Here is a 7940-nt window from a genome sequence, read left to right as displayed (position 1 = left end):
GTAGCCCGCTGCATTTCTGGGATAGTCGTATTCCACCGAGGAAGCACGCCTATGGTGATTCCCCCTTCCCCGGTCCTCCTCTGCCTACGTTTCTGAGGTTTACAGGACCAGATATGTCACACCTCTCATTTGTAGATCTTGATTCCCTTCTTTGTCTTCTCCTTCAGTTCTGAAAAATACTCTTGTCCACAGAACTGGCAGTTGGGAGGGACCTTCCAGAGCTGTCTAGCCTGCCAGTTCCTGCAAGTCTGCTTCGCTGCGGCGACACGAAGAGCTGTCTGTAGTGATGCCCAGGTTCCGCTCCTGAACCATCAGCTATGTAATGAGAAAAACACATGAGAAATTGAGATTTTCCTCCAGTTTTAACTACTTTGTGTTTAGTAACTTTGAATTTCATATGCAGTTATCTCTTAACCTGACGAAAGTGGCCATGGACTGGAAGAGTCATGTAACCATGTGAACACTATTTCTTGGTCCTGTCTTTAGGCTGGTGCCTATCAACCTTGACCTGTTGGTTTGCAGGTAGGTGCCTCTGTGAAATATAAAGTGGTAGAAAAACTGAACTAAAGGAATGATTTTGAAAAGCGTTGCTAGAAGATGCAGGAAATCAACACTTCATCAAAGTACTAAGACAACCTGTGCTATGAGAAGGTTGGCATAGGGAGCTTGGGGCTTATCTTGGTTTCATGCAGCGTGAAGCAGTCTCTGGAACTGGTGAGCAGATACTTTGTTGTCTGGTGCATCTTACCTGATACTCGGAGATGTAAAAAGAAAATTTCTTAGGATTGTCTGAGCTTATAGTTCTTCTTGATGACTTGCTATATGACTACACTACTTAAAGAAATGTGTGCTTTGGCTTCCTTATGTAATTCTGTTAAGGGTCGAGGTCCCAAGGTAATAACTCCTCGAATTCCTTAACGATCCCCTCTGTCTCACTAGACACAGGAGGAGTTTAAGGGGAAAGAAGAAAATTCACACCTTGGTCTACGTTTGGGAAACTGAAACAAACTTTTAACAGACAATAAGTCCACACAACTATACAGTACTATATATATATATGCACAACCGAGAAAAGAGGAAAAAAAACTAAGAAGAGAGGACTCAGATAACCAAGTGCAAAGGGGAGAGGAGAAAAAAAGTTTTTAACAGTCTTGTTCAAGGTCAGACCTCTTGGCAGGCACACAGCAACGAGGTGGGACTGAAGGCCTTGCAGCTGCTTCTGACAAAGTGAAATTCTTCTCGTGGCGAGACGGGGGCGGGGGGGAAAGAAACTCCCGCGCAGCAAATTTAACAGCAGGAAAACCCCTGCACGGAATAGCTGGGAGTCCGGATATCTCACCCGATTTCAGATGAGACTCATGGCAGTAATAGTTCAAAGTCTGTAATGCTCAGCGATCTGGGGGCGTAGGCCTTCAGGTCTCAGGCCTGGTCGTTAGCCAGCAGATTCGCGGCAGTCCCACCTCCACGAAGCTGTCCAGAGTCCGAGAGAGAAAAAAACACCCCCCGGCCTGCCGCCTTTTAAAGACTCCCGATGTAACGTTACGTTCACCTGACTCCCTTAACCAATTAAATACGGAGTTATTGTACTGGATGGAATAATTCCTATTTGTCCATTTCCCAAAACAAGGAAGCTTCAGCTCAAACCAGAACAAATTCTTATACAGGAATTTGAAGATCATATGAAATGACTTATGTGCAAAATAACTAGCACCGTTGTTTTTCTTAAAAAGACTATACAGATGTCAGTACAATTGCTTGATGGAATATTTATTTTCAGCTTATTGACACAGTGGGAACTTTTGGCTCCATTATTTCTGTGATAACAATTCAGACTAATTGTTAGTGGTAATAAATTATTACTCTCGGTGGACTGGTACTAGAAGGGAATAGGGTGTTTGGCCAGTGTATCTCAGAGGTATTCTTTGTCAGCAGATTTATTTCATTTGTGTTCCGTTCCTTTCTTTGGAAAGGGAAATCTTTGAATGATAAATTATTGAGTATTTCCCATACCTGATGTTTTATCTGATCTCTTAATTTTCCTGTTCTTCTCCCTTCCTTCCGCCTTTCCTTCCTGCCCAGTTTTTGTTCTAGATGTTATTATCTGTTGTTGCGGACTTTAGTATATTCCCGTGGTTACAGATGAAAGCTCTACCGAGTGTTCCTGTGCCTCAACAAGGTGGTACTGGTACGTGGTGCCCCGTGACAAGACCAATGGCAGTGGTGACCCTGGCTGAGTTACAGCTCTGTGGGTGTAGCTCAGCATCCCAAAATCACTCTTTTTAGGTGTAATTCCCAAAGCCTGGGAATAGATTGGTCAGAATGGAATTTTGTGAGAAGGATTACTTTAAAGTCTAAAGGAAAACACTAATTTTATCTAATTTTTGGCTTTAATTTTTTTCTGAGTGAGAATTGCCATCAGATAACTCCAGTTTTCCTTCTCTCAGGGCATTAACACAGCAGTTGGTTACTTTTAAGGGAAATGAGATTCAATTATACGCTGGCTTCAGCCTGCTCTTCAGTACTTTGAACATCACTATCCAAATTTAATACGATTGTTAATTAAAACTTTTTGAGGAACCAGAGTAGTAGTCAGTGATTCCTGTGCTGCATCCTAGAAAATGGGACAAATGAAGGGGAGAACGCTGAGTAGTTTATCTAGAAGTGTTTTAGGTCTCTTTGACTGAATCATCTGATACCCTGGAGTATTACCTCATTTGCAGCTAATTAAACAGCAAAAGTTTGTTTCTAGTGACTAGTAACTCTTCAGCGCTGGGTGGTAACTTACAGCCTGTGGAGAGCAGGTCACTTTGCAGTGCTGTCTGGGATGGAAATAAAGATGATTATTTTTTTTTTAAATCTTGGAGGAAAATATGCATCTCTTCTGGCACTACCTTGGTTTAACGCAGAAGGTCTGCAAACATCAGACGCTGGGTGGAAGAGTGAGGTGCTTTGACATGGGTGTGTCTCTGAAGAAGTTCAGTGAGCTGCCCTGGAAGCCACCTCTTTATGCGTGTTGCAATGTGAGTACATTCATTGAATTCCAGCTACATTCTTCTCCAGCTTTCCTTCATAATTGCCTTCCAAAAGCTACATGTGCTTCATGCAGGTATTTGAGATATTTAGAAAGTAACTAGAGCTTCATTCTCCAGTGCCGTGCTGAAAAAAATGGCTGAAAGGACCCTCTTTCAGGAGCCTTGCTATCTTTAAATCGCAAATCAGTCACGTTGTTTGGGCTTTTATTTCAATTTTGTGTTTTAAATGTCTGTTTTCTGTTTTAAGATCCCGGAGGGAGTGAGTGCTTGTGACCTTCTCTAGGGCTTCCAGAAGCTGAGACTTCTTGGTCCTTTTTTTTTTCTTTTATATACATAGAGACAATCCTTCAGGCTATCACTGAATGCTGTATACATTGTTATATATTGATTATAGCCCTTTTGGGTTTTTTAGTAGTGAGATTATGACAGGACATAGTGTGTTCAGCAGCTCTTTGGGCGGCTGCAGCTGGCTCGGGCTCCGCTGAAGCTTATTGCATAGGAATGACCTCCTCTGTCAGCCGGTTGAAAGGCTTAGTTAAGGATAAGAACATTCTTAATAAAAAGTAAGTTTGTCTGGCAATGATGCTCTCCCAAATAGTTGAAAATAATTGTCTTTATTATTAGCCTTAGGTGCAAGCTGTTTGTCTTTAGAGAGGTGTGTTGTTTTGTATTCAGATTGTCTAAACTAGTATTTCTGCAATTAGTCGTCATGAAAATCATGCTCGCGTGTAGCTCTGTGAAAGTAATTCCCATCTGCAGAGAGAAATACGCGAGGGATAATTACATTTGAGTGTGCTGAAAAAAAACTTGAGTCTCCAAGAATTTAAAAGAAGATTACTACTGTGTCAGCAACCTTATTTAATACCAAAAGCAATAATATAGTTCACCTAGTGAATAAAATCTCTTGAGAACTGTAAAACTTTCGTTATGGATTAAGATAAAATGTGACTTACTTTAAATCAAATACAGTTTAGCCGTGACTGAAGTCTTGGCAGACTTTCTCCAGCCAGTCTGGCTGTGGCAGTTTGAGCAGGGTCCTGGCCCAGCCGCCCACCCCACCTCCTGCAACGGCAGCAGGACAGGCAGGGCACCATGTGCTTTGCAAGCCATTGTATAAAAAAAAAAAGAAAAGATGAAAATCCCCCAGACGTAAGTGTTCAAGCAGCAAAGTGACATTTTGGGTACGTGGGCACATTCTGTTCTGCTGAATCTCTCTTCCAGAGGAAATCACCTCTAGGACCAGGAGTGCAGTGAAGGGCAGTGGCCTGCACTGATTTGCCAGATTAGATGCGTCAAGGCCTTTAGAAGATAATCTTGCATATATGATAGCGTAGCAAAATACCACAGGCATCTGCAGAAAACACAAGACAACTTAGAACACATGGGGATTGTATTAAACGTTCCACACTCAGCAGCCAGTTCAGTGGGGCTAGAGCTAGAGCTGTCTCCCCACTTTCTTTTGCGATATCCTTTCAGTCTTTGGTGAATTTTGTTACTTTTGTCGCTGTGGGTTGTCTTGTCTCCATTAGGTCATCTCTAAGAACTTGGTGGAGGATCAGGTGGAGGCCTGTGAACTGGGGGCTGGAAGGAGAGCTTAGATTTGTTAGTGCTCATGTATGAAGCAGCATTGCTCCAACCTTACTAAATGTAAGGGTAGTCAGGTTTTACCACCAGGACAGACACAAGCAAGCAGTGTTTGTCAAGAGCAGGTAAGAAAATGTTCCTTGTCCTAGTCAGTCGGTGGAGTTAAGTGGTTGTGGTATACGTGGTTAAGTCGCTACGTGAGCTGACTGCAGAGGGATGGCTGTGGGAAATGGCAGGACCTCCTGCTAAGCAGCTCCTTGGGCTGAACTGCTACAGTTTGTAGATGGTCTCTTCACTGCCAGAGATTTCTAGTGTCAGCAGGTGCCTGAACCTGAGCTTCGTCGTTCAAGTAGGTTGGTTCAGGGGTCATGATGTTTTTGTGAGTAGATAGCCACCAGGTCGCAGGGACATACATTGTTTGTGAGCATGCTGAAGTACAGAGCGCTGGGCGGCGTCACCTTTGGAGTGCGCTTTCTCTGCTCTCGTGGGAAGAAATGTTTTACCTGGTGGAAGCCATGAATACAATGTTTGACCTTAAGGAAGCCCACGTCTGTGGAGGTACCAACAGTAGGTCAGTCCAGGCTATTTTTGGCCCTTAGGATATATGGACATTGTTTTGTTGACATGTTTTTAATGGATTAAAATCTATTTTTATTGCCAGCTAGACAAATAAGTCGATTTGGTCATGTAATTGCAGCGTGTTCTTTATGAGCGGTGATACACTGTGTAAACAGAGGGTGTCTTTAATCAAGAAATACTCTATCTCCTTGCTTGTGTAACAAAAGGCAAATAACGTTTGTCCCTGCTGTTGGATGGTGCCTGTTCTTTTAGTGCTGCCCTGCTTGCCAAAACGTGGTACCTACCCCTCTGGGAGACAGATAAGGTTTCCATTATGAAAACCAGTAGCTTCCCTAAAGGTTGTAGTGTGCTGCTTATTTATGACTGTTCTTCTGTGGTCTCGCCTCCCCTCCATGTTGAATTATGGTGACTTCAACCTTGGAATGTTTTGGTTGCATTAGACAAACGCAGGAAGTTACAGCCTGTCACTGAGGCGCTTGAGCTTCCATGAATCGGTCATTTCACTCCCTCCTGCAGATTTTCGGTAGACTGGTTTCAGTTTTTATAGTTCAGCCTTGATAGCTTCTGTGTACAACTCTTGCAGGTGGAATTTAGGATGAGGGAATGTGCCTTCATAAAAGATGGGAATATTTTTACCTTCCTGATTTCCCCTTTTCATAAATCTTACGAGTCTAAGAACCCAAGAATTTAGTCTGTAGCTGTAGAAAACTCATGTAGCTCAGGTACAGCTTTCTTCTGCAAAAGATTTATATCAGGGGTTAAAGAGGCCGTTCATAGCGTGCGAACCCTCTCCTGTATTTTTACAGCTGGGTGTTGGAGGCATACTGAGATTAATTCAAAACCATTTCCTTACTAATCTAATGCCTCCTAGTTGCTTTTATTAGAAAAAAGAACAATTTTGATTTGACTTTTTTTAACTGTCTTTTGGAAGCACATGGTGGAATTCCTTGAATAGTAGTTTCCTTGTTTCATAAGGGGGAAATTTCCATTTGTGTTGTCCTTGAAAACCAGCGTGAGAGTGTTGCTGCTGTGAACGTGTCCACGCTGTTAATGCGGACTGCAGCCGGAGCCGATCCCTCCAGACCTGGGGCTGAAGGTGCTGGGCAGGGTGTCAGGGCAGAGGCTTCTTCGGTGAAATGTACGAGTTCAGGGGTGTAGTCAGAGGGTTTTCTGTCTTACACTTTGCTTTTGAAGTGACCTGTTGCAGTACTTGCCCTTTTCCCTAGTAATAATTCTTAATTTCAGAGGCTGTTGGTAAACTGTTGCTGATCACTGTGCTTCTAATAACAGAAGAAATTTCCTGTCACTGTCTTCAATTACCGCTTATGAGTGACCTCCCATTTGGCATCTGTTCTTTTTGTTTCTTTTTTCTCCTTTTGGTTACTCTCTTCTCCCATCTTTTGACTAGTGTCTGAAATGATGATGGTTTTTACTTTTCTTTTTTTCCCCTCTAACTTCCACGGTAATGGTCGGAGAATTGTGGAGGACCTGTTGTATAGCTTTAGGCACAAAGCGCGGTGTGGTACCTAGCCAAACGCTTCTTGATGTGCTGGCAAATCCTTTGAGTGTGTTTTGGAGCTTATTCCCAGCTTCTAGTTACCGTAAACATATGGAAAGAACTTGTTAAATTCTCTAGATAGATCCCAGGGCTGATTACTGGAGGTGAAGTGACCTTTCTAAAAGCCTTCAGCGAGTTGTTGGGACTGTTGAAGCTGCTGTGGATGGATGAATTGCTGCGTTGCAGACAGTGCCTTGTGGTGCTGCTATCTGAGATCAGTTTTCTGTGGTGTCCATCACACTTTCCTATAGACACTGATCAATTTCTTTTAAAATAGGAATTACTAACTGCTGCCTGGTATTTACCTCTTGGCAAGTCCCTCTCTTTTAGAAAAATGGGACAAAAAGGTGAAGGCTCATGGTCTGTGGTGTTGGATCTCAGCAGATAACCTGTATCTGATCCTTTCTCGAGCAGCGGGACTTACAGCTTGTCTTCTTGCATCTCAAACCATTGTTTTAGCTCCTGTGCGTTTTCCATTCTAGAAATGATCTTCTCTGCCTGAAACCGCTTGTATTTTTGGTTGTGATTGATTTGGTTGTTCTGAATCACGTGCCAGTGAGAGTGGCCACCTGGGATTATCAATGGAATTCCTTATCCAGGGGCATCAAAACTTAATTTTTTTTTTTTTTCTTAAATTTTATTCCCAGCCTTCATAGATCAGTGGGACCAGGTCCAGTTCTTGAAAGCCATTTCCTTTGGTCTGACCTGTTAACGTGTGCTAATGATCGGACTTCTCTAGCCAGGGAGTTGCTCGGCCTGGACGTCTTTCCTCGATGGGTGAATGACTGGGCTTGTGTGGAAAACCGTTCTTTAAAAACAGAGATTTATTTCGGCAGAGAGAAATCGAAGTAAATTACTCTTAACGTTGGCTGCTCTGTTAGAAGTTCAGGTTTCTGGTGAACTATTTACTGTGGATGCCTAAATGGCATTTACAAAGCAGAATGGTCCTGTTCTGTAGCAAGGACACATTTCTCCAGCCAGACGTGCTTGTTTTTTGAGAGAACTTAGTGAGTGAGGAGCTACAGAATGTTCATTGATGTTGCAGCCTTTTATGGAGGTTTTGGAGAAAACCCGTATTCCTCCTTACCTCATAAGTGTCTGCATGGAATTTTTGAATCTGCTTTTTAAAAGAACTGTCCCAACTTTTCTGGGAGAGGGAGCTGTAGGTAGAACATCCTTTCCTGCTG

Source organism: Buceros rhinoceros, unplaced genomic scaffold, assembly GCF_000710305.1.
Source record: "Buceros rhinoceros silvestris isolate BGI_N320 unplaced genomic scaffold, ASM71030v1 scaffold10458, whole genome shotgun sequence".
NCBI classification, from domain to species: domain Eukaryota; kingdom Metazoa; phylum Chordata; class Aves; order Bucerotiformes; family Bucerotidae; genus Buceros; species Buceros rhinoceros.
Note: the sequence above shows the minus strand (reverse complement) of the source record.